The following is a 17,961-nucleotide window of genomic DNA, read 5'->3' on the forward strand; positions in this document are numbered from 1 at the left end:
CACTGCTAAATTAGGGACGGCTAGCGCAGATAGCCCTGGAGTAGCTCTGCGCGAAATTCAAAACAAACACACAAATAAGCAATAAGGTTTACCCTTATGGTGATCAAATTAAAATAAATCATCAACAAAATCATATAATTCAATAGATACCTTGTAAACGTAATAAACGTCACCGTTTAGTTCAATTAATTAAAATAATGAAATAAATTCGTTTCTTTTGTTTTCTTTTTTGTTTCGTGCAAAGCTATACAAGAACTATCTGCGCTAGCCGTCCCTAATTTAGGTGTGTAAGACTAGAAGCAGCTAGTCATCACTAACCATCACCAACTCTTGGAGTACTCTTTTACCAACGAATAATGGAATTGTCCGTCACTTTATAACTTTCCGCCGGCTGAAAGGACGAGCATGTTTGGCGTGATGGAAATTCGAACTCACAATTCTTAAAATGCGAATCAAATGCCTTAACAACTTGGCCATGCCAAACCATATTGAAATTAATTCCATAAGGTAACATGGACACAAATACAATTATATAATAATGCTTGCCTATTTTCTTGATCCCATGGTGAATAAACCGTAAGCTCACGAGCTAGCAGTACTAAAATCGCTAGTTCAATTATCAACGTAGATAGAGAGCAGATAGTCTGCTATGTAGCTTTGAGCTAAAAAATACAATAACCATTACCTAGACTGCTCTGTGGCTTGAATTTCTAAACCACTAAAAGACTTTGGATGTGACAGTTTATAAGACGTTTGAACCTTCTCTAGGATGTTTGACAGTAATAAAAGGTGCTTATACATTTGTATAGAGAAATTTTAAAAGTAAATCTGTGTATTTGTTGAATTTTGCGTAAAGCCATTTGAGGGCTGTCATCGTTAGCCATCCCTAATTTAGCAGTAAAAGATTAGAGGGAAGGCAAGTAGTCAACACCATCCACCACCAATTTTGTTATCAAAGAAGAGTAAAATCGCCCGTAATCATTACAACGCCACCAAGTCTAAAACTATGGCTGTGTTCAGTAATTGGAATTAAATCCGCGACCTTAAATTACAAAATGAATGCACAAACCTTCAGACAATGTCAGTCAGTTTGTCAGAAAAGTAATAATTTTGCATAAAATGTTATTCTTCTACTAATTAAAAAAACATGTTGTTGTATTTCAAGGGTGTGTTAGGCGGTATATACATAGCGAAAGACTTCAGTATATAAACCAAAGTGTCTTCCCACTCTAAAACATGGTAGGAGCAGTCAATAACAACGACGACTTCACTATATTTTTTGTTCTAAGAGCGTTGAGGGAAAATCATATAATTCTATCGTCCAGCGTGAAAGAAGAAGAGCTAGTATTAAACCTGTTATGCCATTCAAAAATGTCTCCAGATAATAGAATTCAGAAGTACAGAAATATCTTATTAGCAGGAAGGGATTCTTTAACTACGTATTGAAAATAAAAGACGATATATCTCAACTGAAATTGCGCCACAATATTTAAGAGGATTATTTCTAAGAAAGTTTTATTTTCTGAGTTGTCAAGTGCTGAGTTATTATACAGTTTAATATATCACTTATGTTTTAAAACATATAAATATAATTAGGTAAGCATTTATAACATAGAAGGATTGCGACTACAGTAATTTTGCTCAGCTCAGCAACCAGAGTTCCTTCAGGTTATACAGGTTCACATTTCATTCATCAACGTCATAAAAATTTACACACAACTGACATTAAACCTCAGCTAAATTTTGTTTATTCTGTATTGCTTTAGAAAAATTAACAAATACTGATAACCCAGCAATATCATCCAACATAAAACACTTATATGTAACGACAGATAGCAGTAATTTATGTAACTACAAGAATTTAGAAACATTACGCAATAATGACAGATCTCAAAAGCAGTACAACTGGTAATGAATTTAAATGAATTTCATAAAATCGTTCCAGATAAGTGATAGTCTATTATAAGAGGAAATAGCTTCACTCAGTAAACTACTGGTTTCTGACATAAAACATGATGCAACAATTCCTACAGAAATAAAACATCAATAGTAATAAAAATCATATAATAATAATAAAATAACAATGACGGTGGAAGGTCACCAATAATCTATGCTAAACATAAGATACTTTGTCATACTGTGTAATTAACTTTATATTTTTTATATTTCAATAAGATTGTTGTTTGTTTGTTATTAAGCACACAATTATGTCACGGGTATCGAAACCCGGTTTCTAGTAGTGTAAGCCCGTAAACATACCACTGTTTTTTCTTTATTAATCTATCCTCATAGAGGAACATAAACATAAGTACATCATATTCTTAGAATAGAATATGTTAATAACATTGCATAACAAGGAATTACAGAACTAATTACATGATTCATATCATAATACACTGCCCAGAAGAATACTGATAAAAAATTTGTCAAATAATAAGACAGTAAACACTCACATAAAACATTACCGCAACTCCTCACACAGTACATATTCCTGCAGCTCCTCATTCACCAAACGGTTATAATCACTGTGAATATTATAAAAGTCTCGTATATTTTAAGTAAGAGCGATAGACGTTTTTAATGATACCACTAGATGGAGAAACAATTGTTTATAGGTAAATTGACTGCGCTGAACATGTTTCTTATTATTAGCACAAAGCCACTCAATGGGTTGGTTATTTATGCTCTGCCCGTGGTTTGGAGCTGAATAAGCAAAGATAAACTTGTAAAACACAGCGTGTAACAAGGTTACTATGATGTATGTAGTTCAAAAGAGACTTGTAATGACAACTGGCTATTTACTGTGGAGTTTGACTTACACTTCTTGCAATGAAGCAGTAATTTTGCATTTGGATTATTTTAGTACAGACGGATTTATTTTTATAGCCTGGTGGATTAAGGCACTCGACTTGTAATCCGAGGATTGCGAGTTCGAATCCACGTCGCACCAAACATGCTCGCCCTTTTAGCCGAGGAGGTGTTATAATTTGACGGTCAATCCCACTATTCGTTGGTAAAATAGTAGCCCAAAAGTTGGCGGTGGGTGGTGATGACTAGCTGCCTTTCCTCTAGTCTTACACTGCTAAATTAGGGACGGCTAGCACAGATAGCCCTCGAGTAGCTTTGCGCGAAATTCAAACCAAACTTTTATTTTTATATACCCTATATCCGTAGGTAAGAACGATCTCTTATTATAAGTATAATTTGGATGGGAATAACTCTAACAAAGTCATGAAAGAAAGAGATCTTGATGTAATAGCTGATGAGTCTCTTAAGCCATCTAACCACTTTGCTGTTGATATTGGTGGGGTAAATAGAATTTTAGCTTCTATCTACATAAATATTGAATGCATATCTAAAGAGGTTATAATTTAATTGTACAAGTCACTGGTTAAGCCGCATTTGGAGTATTGTGTTCAGTCTTGGGATTTTTACCTTAGGAAATACACTGAATTGATTGTCATGATTGGTTGTTTGTTTGGCGTTTATTGACGCAAAGCAACCAGGCTATTTGCGCCAAACAACCGATAAAAATTAATGTAAAATTATTGAAATGCGTAAAGAGGAATCACGTTGAAACAATACAATGTAGAAATTTTGTATTAAACACTTACATAGAGTCAAAAACAATCTAAAAACACAATTGAAGTGGACGGTGTCACTATCACCAAAGATATTGTCCAACGTCAAGGGTGATCCCATGGTAAAAATATGTTTAAAATGTTGCCGTCGCTAACGGTTGTAACGACGGCACGACAATAAAATGTTGATTATTGTGACTTGAGTGTCACACATTGGTGCATCAATACCAAATAAAAGAAAATGATGAGTTAAAAAACTATGACCAATGCATAGCCTAGCAAAGATAACTTCCTCCTTCCCATCCTTAAAGAAACACGATGGCCAAAGTTCTATAAAAGGTTTTTATCTGGAAAACTTGTTATTGCGTTACTCACTGCAAGTCAACTGCTAACTGGCATGGAGTCGAACCTTGAACACAGGACTGTACTCCATGTATGGACCAGGCAGAGTCATGATAGCACCAGAGCACACAGACTTAGCTGTAGTGTTAGCGAGCTAGTTCCCGCGAATGCCAACGTAGCCCAGTACCCAGAAGATTGTTTGTTTGTTTTGGAATTTCGCACAAAGCTACTCGAGGGCTATCTGTGCTAGCCGTCCCTAATTTAGCAGTGTAAGACAAGAGGGAAGGCAGCTAGTCATCACCACCCACCGCCAACTCTTGGGCTACTCTTTTACCAACGAAAAGTGGGATTGACCGTAACATTATAATGCTCCCACGGCTGGGAGGGCGAGCATGTTTGGCGCGACTCGGGCCCGAACCCGCGGTTCTCAGATTACGAAGCGCACGCCTTAACGCGCTAGGCCATGCCAGGCCCATCCCAGAAGAACTAGATAGAAATGGTTGATAAAGAGAAACGAGCCATTCTGTTTCCAATATCGACGAGAACAGGGTGAGAACTAACATGAAGCGATTCCAGGCCCAGTAAAGAGCTAAGCAAATTGGTATAAATACCACAGTTCATGTACTGGATAGCTTCTATGTGAGCCAGGGCAAGAGAAATGGCGTACAGTTCGGCATGAACACAGAAAATGTAGAGGGGATCCTGTGTGCAACCACCGAACCACAACAAACCATGGTAAAACCCACAGAGTGACTTGATTTCAAACCATCCATATCAATGGGAATGGAAGGATGGTTTTAAAGATGTTCAACAAACAGATGACGGTACTTTCAATCAAGAGTATCCTCTTTCTTCAGATGACTTAAAGAAAGGTCACATTTGGAAGAGGTGGAAGAGAGAACATGGAGGATGTTCAATGGCCTCATAAAGTTGACATGTAGCTGCTTGATGTGTGAAATCAAGGTCAGCTTACGGTCAAAGATAAGCCCCAAGAACTTTACCTCATGGAACAAGGGAAACATAACTTCTCCGAGACAGAGTTCATAATTGCTGTGAATATCTCGTTGACGGCAAAAGTTCATGTAAACTATTTTAGAGCAAATAAAAGTAAAACCTTTTGCAGTAGTTCACTATAGTAAACAATTGAAACAAATCTGTAGCTGCTGCTCAATAAACCTCATACTCGACGATTGACGCCAGTTGTGTAAAGACTGCTTGAAACTGTATGGGGGAGTTGTCCACTGATGGCATTAATCTTTATAACGAAAAGCGTGACACTCGAGACACAGCCCTAAGGGACTCCAAGTTCTTCTGAGAAAGAACGGAAAAGTGTCGAACCCACTCAGACTTGGAATAGCCAGTCCATTAAAAAATATATTTAATAAAAATGAGCAAATGGCCAAGCAACCTGAATAAGTGGATGTTTTACAGAATGCCATACATCAATGTGATATCATAAGCTTTCTCAAGGTCAAAAAATACAGAAACAAGATGTTTTCGCTTGAGGAAGGTTTCCCTTATTGACATTTCAAGTCGAATCAAGTGTTCCATGATGGAGCACTGTCATCAGAACACTTGGCTGGCGACAGAAGACTGTTTGATTCAACGAACCAAACAAGACTTGCATTAACCATCCTCTTTAAAATATTACAGATACAGCTAGTCAGAGCAATTTGACGGAAGTTTGAAGGTATCTTGAGATCCTTCCAAGGCTTAAAAAAAAGAAGAACAATAGCCTGGCGCCAAGTATCAGGAAAAGCATTCTCTTCCAGATCTGGTTAAAATCAACCAGAAAAATAGCAAGAGGGACAGGAGATAGATGGCACAGCATCTCATAGTGAACATCATCAGGTCTGTCTGATGTACTGCCAAAGAAATGAAGAGCAAGTTTGAGTTCCACCAGTGTAAAAGAGTGATTATACTCATAGAAACGATCAGCCTGGAAGGAAAGTGGTGATCGCTCTGCCTGAGTATTGATGGCTCAGAAGGTAGGAGATCAGGCATAAATGCTAGATGCATTAGAAAAGTTTTCGCCGATAGTATCAGCAATATTCTGGGAATCAGCAACTTCCTGGCCATTGGAGCGCAAAATCGAAAGAGGGCAGAAGTATACTACCTTCTGACGTCCGAAAATTGTCCCATATAGCTTTGGAACTGGTGGCAGAAGAGATGCTAGTTGTGAACTTAATCCAAGATTCCTTCTGGCTTTTACATGTGCACGGGCCCAAGGGAAAACAATGCAGTTTGAAAGTGGGATATCTATGAAGTTATCCAAGGTCTGTTTTTGAGCCTTCCGTACCATGTGAGAGGCAGGCTTTCAACATGGACGAGGATGCCCTGGAGAACTTGTTGACGTTTTATGAATAGATTGAGCAACTGCTTGGACAGTTACTGTTGCAACACAGTCGTCTATCGATCGTTTACAGATGACGGCAGGATCAAGTTCCGAGAAAGCAGTGAAAGAGGGTCTGTTGGTCTGGTCCAGTTTTCACCATGGCATTCTAGTCGGTTTATAAAACCACATTCTGACTCTCTCAATATGATAGGAAAATGATCACTGCCCCTTTGTTCACTGTCAACCCCAAAGACAAACGAAAAAAGTGAAGCTATGCAGATAGAGAGTTCAATAGTCTGACTAGGTGCATGAAAATAGGTATAAGTAACAGTATTAAAGAGAGAACAGTTATGATCTGAGAGCATATGCTTTACAGAAGGCACGTCCTATCAATATCATCACAACCCTAGAGGGGATTTCGTCCATTAAAGTCCCCAAGGATTAAAAAGGGAGCTGGCAAATGTTCAATGAAAGCATCAAGATCTGACTATTCATAGGTCTTCTAAGGAGGCAGGTAGAAAAACAAACAGTGATGGTACAACCCAAGGAAACATGGATGGTTACAGCTTTCAAGGGTGTATCTAGTAAAAAGAAAGTCTGACACATGCTGATCAACCAGCAGTACCACCTCTCCATGTACCCGTCCATCATATAAGCTGTCATTTCTATACAACTAAAAATATCGAAAGATGACTGTATCGGCATATTTCAGAAATTTTTCCTGTAAGAAAGACGTACAGGATGGTAAGAATCAATCAGTGCTTTGATGTCATCCAAATTAGAACTCAAACCTCGACAGTTCCACTGCATCAAAGTGGCCATTTTTACGTATGTAAAAGAGAATTGCGTGAAGAGCCCTCCTGTTATTATTAGAAGATCTATTGACATCCATAGATCCTGCCCTGGGTCGAGTTGGCATACCTCTATCAGTAGATGAAGATTAAAGTGAATAATCGTTCTGTATCTCGAGGCCGAAGAAGAATATGGACCCGAAAAAACGCTAGAAGCCATAGCCAAGGGAATTCGATTTGGCGAGCCACTGGAAGGACTGGTGGGGAGAGAAATAGTTGTTGACGTTGATTTGTCAACTCTTTTTATCCACGGAGCGCAAAAGCTTCTTCACGTAGTTTGAAAACCATTCTCTAGGATACATGGGTAAATCTGTCTGCAATACCACTATAACAGTGAAATGAAGTGCAGCAGCATGCATCCGAGATGGAGAAGTGGACAGTAAATTTCAATTCTTGGGGTAAGAAATATTGTGAACCATTTTCAGATGCTGTACCTCTTTTTTCCTCCACCCATCTAGGGCAAGAACGAAAGTCAAACGGTTAAGAGCCAATCAAATTAGTACAATGATGGTCCATTTCACACTCGTAGGTACTATGTTCTTTGCCCCCGCAACGAGCACACATCGAGAAACAACGACATTTTGTCTTCAAGTGACCAAACTGCTGGCATGAGAAACATCCGAGATGGTTTGGAATATATGGCTTCACCTTGCAGTTTAGATAGCCTGCCTTGATGGTAGCAATTTGACGTGGTGATGCAAACGTTAAATTTATGACATTGGTTAGCATCATAACTCCATCTTTGTGAGTAGATATATGCCTCACTGCAGAAACTCCTTGAGTGGAGAAACTAGCGAGGATCTCTGACTCAGGGATGTTCTTCAAATCTCTCTCAACAATAATTCTTCGTGACGAATTCAAAGTATCGTGGGAATAACTTCTATGGGTTTATCCCCAATTGCCTTTGAATACAAAAGGAGTTTACTCTGTTTTGGAGCTATGTTTCCAACAAGATGTCCCTAGAACGTATCTTTTTGTGTGACTTAGGAGAGCCAGAAAGCCCTTTCAGTCCATTCTTAATAAAAAAATGGAGACATTTGCCCTAAAGATTTGTCTGATAATGAATGTAATATCAAAAAATGAGATACTGGTGTTGAGAAAGTTGAAGATTGCTGTTCAGAATACTTAGAATATTTAAGATGCGATCGTTTACTTATGGTCAGTTTTTATTATGTTAATTTTATTTGTAGTTGGGAGATTGATAATAAAGAAAGAATATTTCGATGCCCATTGACCTCACCCACCATGTAGCCCTACGAGGGGAAGCACCACAATGCCAAACAAGGATATTGTAGCAACGCCAGGGTTTCGTGAACACTATACCCGAACACCAACATCAGACACAATGTCCACAATACTCGTTGAAAATGTCCAACATTGGTACTTGGTTGACCCTAGCCCAAGTGAACCAGCCGATTGACCCTGGAGGTCCATCAAGGCCGCCCATCTACAGAAATTCAAGGCCAATGTAGTGTATTTGGGTTGGACCTCTCAACCACCAGAATCCTCTCCTCTTCTTCACGGGTCGTCACGCACGGCAAACACGTGAGTGGATGTTTAGAAGAGGTAAACTGAAAGTACATAACCTTTTCCGGGAGGTCTCTTCACCACATACAGGAATCCACACCGACAAAAGGAATTGTCATAAAAGAAGAGGGTGAAGTCTCTCAAATTAATTTTTTTTAAAGAAGAGTTAGGTGGAGTTTGACTGATGTGTTTAAGAATATAAAAAGACTTGATAATATTGATGAATCATCTTTTTTCATACTTAACAATAAAGTTAGTCGGACTATACGACACAAATATAAATTACATTCTGACAGGATAGGAGCCATCTCTAAGACAGATTTATTTCCTAAGAGGATAGTTAACTTTAAGAGAAAGCTTGATAGGTATATGAATGATAAGGGCTAGTTTTAAGATATGTTTTTAAAATATAAGTATGAATAGTTTTAGTTTAGTTTAAAAAAATTGGCCAGTATGTCCCATGTTATCTCAGAACATTATGATATATTATGTTAACTTGAAGTGAATACTTGTTCTGACTGGTGGATAAAATACAAAGTCATTCTCCAGGTCATTCAAGATGGGATACATCATCCATCACACCTAGAAGGATCAGCAGGGTGTAAGCATGATTATTAAATGGAAGTAGCATCCCTATCGCTCTGGGCTAATGGGTAGTAATTTCTGGCAGAATTTATGAATTATATTTTGTTGCTACTGCTTGATAAAAAAGCTAGGATATCTATGTAATTGTAAAATTACTGCCTGTAAGGGTGTAGTGACTTCTTGCATTCCAAGCCTAAGAAACAAGGTAAGATACACTTTACAAAATGGTTACTGCCTGAAAGGGTGTAGTGACTTCTTGCATTCCAATCCTAAAAAGCAAGGTGAGGTACACTTTACAAAATGGTTACTGCCTGATCATAAAGATTAGGGAGACATGTAATCAAAAGAATGATAATTCTTTCCAAACCCATATTAATTATTACTGTTTTTATCAGAGCTAGAACAATCATTACATCAAGAGCCTGATGACTTAAAAATAACAGTATTCCTTGCCTTTCAAGCTAGCAAGTTGAGCACATTGTAATGTATGCACTATATTGTGTAACTTACACCTGGTTACTTGAAACTAGAACGGTCACGTATTTAAAAAACTACTGACTGAAAAGTATAGAAATCTCTTGGTCTCCAATACACGAGTGGTAACGCAAAATACCACGTATTTACAACAACATATGAATGCTGCTTCAATTTCAAAGACATTGTTTGTGCAACTACTGATTGACAGGAAATAACATTCCTTGCTTTCTTAACTGCCAATAAGTAAGATGCATAGTATGAAATACACTTTCCAGATGCTACTCAATTATTCACCTCTAGGACAGTCACTTTTCCTTACAGTCTTGGACTGAAAGAAACTGGCATTCTTTGTTTTTTAAGCTGTCAAGTGATTCTGAGATGTAATGTTTGTACTACATTGTAGAATTATCAGTTAATTATAAAAAGTTAGGATGATCATGTGATTGAAAGGACGATGTGATTTCTTGCTCTCTAAAGCAAATAGTGAATTTTCTGATAGGAAACGTTATCAGATGTTCTTGAAAACACTCCGAAAATATAGCTGGATGGTTGAAACTCCACAGATCATATTACTCGGAGGTTGCTAAATTTTTCATCAGCTTTCGTGGAAGATATATCAGCTCCACGATTGACAATGAAATCTAGCTATTTCAGCGTTTATTGTAGTTCTGTAAATAACCTTTTAGTCGAAAGTCCTCATTCATTTGAAGTTTACCAGTGATTATATATTTCGTAAAGCTCTAAATAAAAACAAATAGAATTTGGTATCCATAAATGACATTACTGTTGCTAAAAATGTTCCTTTACCAGTTAACACTGATATTACAAATGTTTGTCATGTTGTCGCCAGAGGCAAACTGTATAAAATACTAGGGTACTTGGGGCCCGACGTGGCCAGGTGGTCAGGGTGCTTGACTCGCAATCTGAGGGTCGCGGATTCGAATCTTCATAACACCAAACATGCTCACCCTTTTAGTTTGTAAAAGAATAAATCCACAGTTGGCGGTGGATGGTGATGACTAGCTGCATTTCCTCTAGTCTCACACTGTTAAATTATGGACGGCTAGCACAGATAACCCTTGTTTAGCTTTGCGCAAAGTTCAAAAACAGAAAACAAACTTGCTTACCTGATGAAACATAATGAGGCATACGCATGTACCAATGCACCTGACAATGCATGCGTCCTGAAAAATTACATAAAGTTCTTTACTAATGTTTCAAACAAATAAAATAAATAATGAAAAATAAGAAATAAGCAGAAAGAGCATGGAGGTGGAGAACTGAATATTGAAGTTAAGAAATTATGAATTCAAGGTTACCTCTGAAGAAAAGAATGTAAAGTATTATTGGAACGTGCAATGTACTTGTAATTTTGACGTTCAGGCATTCTACAGAATAATAGATTTTTTATCGAAAAGGCGATACTGACAAACTCATACTACAGTGAGAGAGAAAACGTGATTTTTGTAAGGTTTTAGAGAACACACTTTAATTCAGTGGTTATAATAGAATTTTACATGATGTTTCTCATAAGAACATCGTCAAGATATTTTCATTTGATCCAGTTGAAACATTAATGTGTGAATGAATGTGTCAGAATTACACGAAATTCACAGATATAAAATAAATAAAAACATGTGGTATACTGTTACAGTTTTAAGTACATGTAGACTGGGATTATTTTACAGTAAGTCTTTGTGACTTGTTAACTATAAGTTCTTGCAATAAATTGACAGCATACAACCCATTTGTTTTAAACTAATATATTCAAAACAATTAAAACATATGTACAAAACTCTTTATGCTGTAAAATATCATAGCTGTATCTAAAACACTAAGTAATTCTCTTTTTTGTCAAACGTCCACTTAAACTGATTCAATTACTTTAGGATCCAATTGACAAGATAAACTATTTTTCTGCTCTTAGTACAATAGTACCAGTAAATAATACGCTGCTTCATGGGTTACCACAGTGTATTTTGGACTTCAAATAATTGTCTCCTTTTCGTCAAAGTCCACATAGATGAGTTCAGTTTCAAGACAAATTATCCTCCATATCTCTATCAAACTGTGAAACTCACTTTAAAATATCCCCCATTGTGGCTACTCATTTACTTATGATTAGCTTCACGTTTTCTAATTTTTTTCTGATTGAACCTTTACTTTCAGTTAACTTTACTTAGCTTGCTCTTGCTTGCTCAGCTATATATATATATATATATATATATATATATACTCCAACAAGTAAGGCCTCGAACTTTCTATAAACTACACGAGCAATGCTATAATGTAATGACATTCGGTTAAGAAAATGATAAAAACACCGAAAATTCGAGTAACGAAACGTAAACGATATTAGTAAAGTCTAGACAACAATGTAATTGTAAACACAACGTACGATTCGTACAGAGTTATTTAACGAAACTTGTCACAACTAACACTTTTAAAACAATCCGTCTTCAATACTTCTGTTTTAGAAGCTAAACACTCATTAAATATTATCATAAAATGAACTAAATAATAACTCTTACACTTAATAGACTTTATATTCAATATATATTCACGACTGTTTTATTTAGTTATGAGAGGAGTATTTTCAGTCATGTTGATTAAAATATTACTGATAAGCAAACAGTTTTGCTGAATATTTTCATAACATTGTTTTATTACAAATTACAGTTTGAAGCATAAAAATGTAAGCTGCAAGTGAAATAGAGAAAGGTAAAAAGTACTATACACGCAGTGAAACCTAATAGTTCATCCTATAACTGTTATACAGTTTGTAAAAGGAAGAAACTCCCTAGAAAAAAGACAATTACAGTATTTGCAGAGGTTTATGGTCAAAGATGAGCTTAACTGTGTCTAACCCGACTCAACTCTAGTGTGTAGGATCCAAGGAGTCTTGAAACCTGTTCTTTTCTATTAGAACTGGGCTCTGTCTGAATGACAACCAGACAATAAGCTGCAGATGAGACTGGAACTGAGACTTTGACTTGCTTGTTCCAATTGTCTGGCAACACGACTATAGATAGCTGGTCAAAAGTAAACCCATGGAAACTAGGGAATCAGGAAGGCCTTAATGTTTTTGGTACATATTATATGAACAATAATAACACTTGTTAACTCTTTCTATATTAATTCAGTCGGTGTGACCAATCTTGTAACCACAAAGTAACCATCAGTTTGCATATCATAACTTTTACTTCTATATATGTATATTCACGATATTTGGCAAGCTTTTTGTAAACATGACACATCTTTTGTATTCAAATGATCAGATTGTTATTTAAGTATTTTAAATAAAAATTTCTCTGTGGATAGATAAAGTCTTGTCAAATTGTGTTCTAAAGTAACTGAATCAGCTTGTGTGATCTTTGACGAAAACGAGGCAATTATTTAAAGCTCTAAATACAAATATGATAATCAATAGTGTACCAAACATTTATATATGTGTTTAACTTAATTTAAAACATGTGGACTGTATGCTGTTTATTTATTGGTTGAGGTTTATTGCCAGCAAGTCATTATAAAGAATCCAGCCCATAGATAATAACCTGACGATAACATAAAACAAAATCCTAAATAACTTACGCCTCATAACGCTATACACCTGTTTATACTTAATTTTAATGTTTTAATGCTCTATTAATCCTGCCAAATAACTTTTTAAGTCAGTCTGTGAACGAAAAGCTCAAGTTACCTCAGTCAATGAAATACTGCACGAGCTAATTACGAGCATACCTCGAAAAGTATTGCTATTTCATTGTCTTACCTAACTTAACTTTATCTAAACTGTAAGACTCTCATTTTTCACATTATTGTTACTTTTATAATAATGAATAAAAATGTACATGCAAAACAATAAATATAGTACTTGCTTATCATTTTTGGTATTTTTTTGCTGTCTGTTGCAGATGAAATTTAAGTCTGCTTTTTTATAATGATGGTAGTAATACACTAAGTGCCTCACGTGGCACAGTAGTATGTTTGTGGACTGACGCTGCTAGAACCAGATTTCGATACGTGTAGTGGACAATGCAGGTATGTATTTAATTCCAAACATGCTAAATAATTTTTTATTTAAATAATGCACCTAAAAACACAGCATAATAATACTCACAAAGCAAACATTGTCCTATAATTATTAAAAGTTAACTAGCTTTCTAACCAATGCGAGAAAGATTCACGATATGTTTTAGCTCTTCGATATGAAAACTGCGAGATAATCTTTCAAACTAAAAACTAAATTAAAGAATTTGTACTAAAGTATAATATAGCCCTATACGTTATTCAATATGTTAAAAATTGACGTTTCTGTAGGTTATAAATAATATAATATAAAAGTAAATAGAACTATTGGCTATTTATGAAAGAGAGGATGTGTCTGGTTTGTGTGGCAAGTGAGTCTGGTTTTCTATTTTATGACTCCGTAAACAAATAAGATTAAAAGCTATAAAAAATTATACTTTGCCTTATATTATAATAAGTAATTTACGCTAAATTCTGTACTTCAGAAAGGGATGGTAAATAAACTAGAAAAGGATAGACCAAGATAATAAATGTCAAGATTCTTATACAAGGTGATGTTAATGATTTGTTTAGATATTTCTTTGTAATATTAAGAACATACACTTTATATGATATTGAAACTTGATTTATTATTTATATACATTGATGATAAAATACTTTATTTAATTTTTGAATGTATCTCTGTAATATGTCGTAACATGCACACTTTGACCTACCTGTTCATTAAGGGTTAAACTGCAAACATGCCTTTTGACCAATAACAATTTCCAGTCGTAACCATACATTATGGACCCTAACCTACATATTAAGCTACACATTTGGCCAATTAGTACTTGTAAACCTCGGTATTTAAATCCTGACTTTCAATATTTAAGTTTAGGTTTTAGTCTCTTTTATTGACTAGCCAGTAATTCTGCTTTGTTGCAGTTGCAATTCCTGCTTTTCTTTTCTCTTTAACTGTAGTTACGTATTCTTCATCGACTTATGAAGCCTTGTAACTGCTCCAGGGCATCCAATATTTCTTATACAGCAAAGGGACTGAAGTCATAATAGAATATCAGAGTACTGGGGTAAAGTGTATTATCAGTGAGACCTTGCATAAAATATATTGCTTGCCAATTTATCCGACCTGGAAGATCTTACCAAATAGATAAAGAGGTTGGCACTAACGTCTCCAAGAGCTGAGCTGCATGCAATGACGGATGAAGGCCAAGATGCTGTTGACAAGTCCTTAGCATTAGATCATCAAAACAAAAACTGTTACATCTGGAGGAACCGAACCTTCAAGTATTCCAGAACCAGAAGTCAGTACCACAATTAGTGCAACCCACGTGGGGTGAAGACCAAAAAAAGAAGGGAGCAGATAATCATACAATATAGTACTAGGAATAGAAGACAGACCCATTCTCGTTTTAGTGTAATTACTACATTTGCAAGCTTAAGAAGAGCTTCCCAGTGCTAAATTTAATCGATTGTTTATTTTTGTTGGATTTCACATAACGCTAGTCGAGGGTAATCTCCTCTATCTGTTCCTAATTTAGAAAAAAAATAGACGAGAAGGAAAGTAACTAGTCAACCCCACAAACTATTAGACGACTCTTTATTAATGAATAGTGGGATTGGCAAGCATTTATAATGTCCCGAAAGCCTAAAGGGCACATATGCTCAATGAAGGAATTCATTCTGAACCTGAAATTTACAAATTATTATTTGAACCAACCATAGCCACCAGAACATGTTGGACGTATCACGAGGATGTCCAAATTTCAAGAAATTGAAGGCAAGATAGGCTGCAGCGAGACTTTGATGTTGTAAAGATAAATGTGACAGTTGAGTCAGACGACTCAGCCAACAATTTCTGCTATCGATGAAGAAATTATGGCTTCTAGTAGTGGAAACTGTGGAAAATTAAAAAGGTATACTCTGTCATAGTAATCGAGGTACCACCAACGAAGAGAGATCCTAGAGATCTCAAGTCGAGTGCCTCAACCATCTGGCCATGTCGAGCTCCCCCTTTTAGCTATGGGGAAATTATAATGTATCGATCATTACTACCATTCACAGTTGCTGTGGGTGGTGTTGCCTAGTCGCCTTCCCTACTGTAGATTATCACTGATAAATTAGCGATCGCTGTCACAGATAGCCTGCATATAGCTTTTCGCTAAACTTGACAAGAAAACTTTACCTCACTTCTTTGTGTTAATATCGAAAGTATCAATTAAAGAACAAATGCACAAATATAATGTTATAGTTTTCGTTTTTATTGCAAAAAAATATCCTTGCTAAATCTTGATAATCTCGAAAAAAGCGTGTGTGTGTTTTTTCATTTAGCAAAGCTACCTCAGGCTATCTGCTGAGTCCACCAAGAATCGAAAAAGTATTGCTTATATTGTGTTTATATTATTCGTTATTTGATATTTTCTCAGTAATTTTACTAGCAATTCGCACAAACATACATAGCAAATGATAATGTATTTAAAACATTCTCAATCACTATTTTTTTCAATTAAATATTTTATTTTTCAAATGTTAAAATATACTTTTCTGTGTTTAAATTTCTGTTAAAGAAGTTCGTATTTATTTTCTAAAACTCATTTGGATTACTATGTATTTAGATTGTTCTGTCTACACTTTACGTATTAGATTGTGTTTGAAAGGTCCGGGATTCGAGAAATTATCCTGTTAAGCAACATACGCAATTTTACATTTGAAGACATTTTAAAAGTGACATTCGATTCCATTATTTCGTTCAAACTGCCCAACAAAGGCCTTGTGGAGACAGGTCTTGCTATTTATCCGGTAAGTAGCTCAAAAATAGGAATGACTCTACCTGAATACTAGAAGTATTTGACTTGGCTGTTTGTTCTGTTGTCTTGAGGAACCACTCAAAATTATATTTTTTATTTCAGTAATTATGAATGTTTAAAAATTAATAATTTATTAGGGGGATAAAATAAGCTGATATGTATAACTTTAGCTTAAAGATAGCTTGCTCGGTTTTTTAACAGTTCTCTGTAAATAAATTTACGTAATGAAAAATTACAAATTCTAATTAAGAATCTCGCTTTTACGCATCCATTAAATGTTGTATTAAATGAGTTCGTTTGCTTGTAATTAGGTACACAACTACAGAACGAGCTATCTATGCAATACCTTTCATAGCTATCAAAACCCGATTTCTAATGGTATAAGGCCGTATACTTAGTGGCCCAATGGTATATCTCAGACTTACAACGCTACAATCGGGGTTTCGATACCTGTGGTGGGCAGAGCACAGATAGTCCAATGCGTAGCTTTGAGTTTAATTACAAACAATAAAGTAATAAATAAACCGTACACTTCCTGCTGTGTTACTGAAGACATATTAAATGAGAAACAAATGTTAAAATGTACATAATGTTAATTTCTCTTCACTAACCAACATTTTACTAATCTTAAGATAGTTTTACAAACTCTTACTGATTTCTAAAATAATTTAACTGTAAGACTATGTAACAACAAGCATAAAGAGGAGTTACATTAACCAAATAACGGAAACAATAATAATTTAGATTGGACCATTGAGATTTAAATCTTTAATAGCTTTACTGTAGCATCTGAGAACACAGTTATTTTAAAACAATACCTATATAAAGGTTTTAATAATAAACTAGATTTGTTACGTTTTAACAAGCTTGGCTGAGTTGCCTTCAGACTATTTGAAATCGTAACAAGTAAGCGGTAAGTCTAAGGGTACATTCTAAGGCTGATGGAGATCAGCAAAAACTTGTAGGTGTGAAAGGAAATACACACAAAAACAATTGCACGGCAGAGTGCAAAAATATAAGCCAGACTGTAAACGGTTTGTGTTCGTTTAGGTATTCCTAAGAGCGAGGCCCGGCATGGCCAGGTGAGTTAAGGAGTTCGACTCGTAATCCGAGGGTCGCGGATTCGAATCCACGTCGCACCAAACATGCTCGCTTTTTTAGCCGTGGGGACATTATTATGTTACGGTCAATCTCACTATTCGTTGGTAAAAGAATAACCCAAGAGTTGGCGGTGAGTGGTGATGACTAGTTGCCTTCCCTCTAGTCTTACACTGTAAAATTATGGACGGATAGTGCAGATAGCCCTCGTGTAGTTTTACCCGAAATTTAAAAATAAACAAACAAACAATCCTAAGAGTGCAAGCAATATTTGTTTGAGATTTGGCAAAATGTTTACACTTGAAAATCGGACTCATAGACGATGCATG

At 35.8% G+C, this 17,961-nt stretch overlaps 1 long non-coding RNA gene across 1 annotated transcript; it reads left to right on the forward strand.

Moving 5' to 3' along the window:
- Positions 1-10,081: 10,081 nt before the first annotated feature.
- On the forward strand, positions 10,082-16,485 carry LOC143240028 (uncharacterized). The gene is made up of 3 exons (XR_013021525.1): positions 10,082-13,739; positions 14,691-15,144; positions 16,371-16,485. It is a non-coding gene; the product is annotated as an uncharacterized LOC143240028 (long non-coding RNA).
- The last annotated feature ends 1,476 nt before the right edge of the window (positions 16,486-17,961 follow it).

Source organism: Tachypleus tridentatus, chromosome 13, assembly GCF_004210375.1.
Source record: "Tachypleus tridentatus isolate NWPU-2018 chromosome 13, ASM421037v1, whole genome shotgun sequence".
NCBI classification, from domain to species: Eukaryota; Metazoa; Arthropoda; class Merostomata; order Xiphosura; family Limulidae; genus Tachypleus; species Tachypleus tridentatus.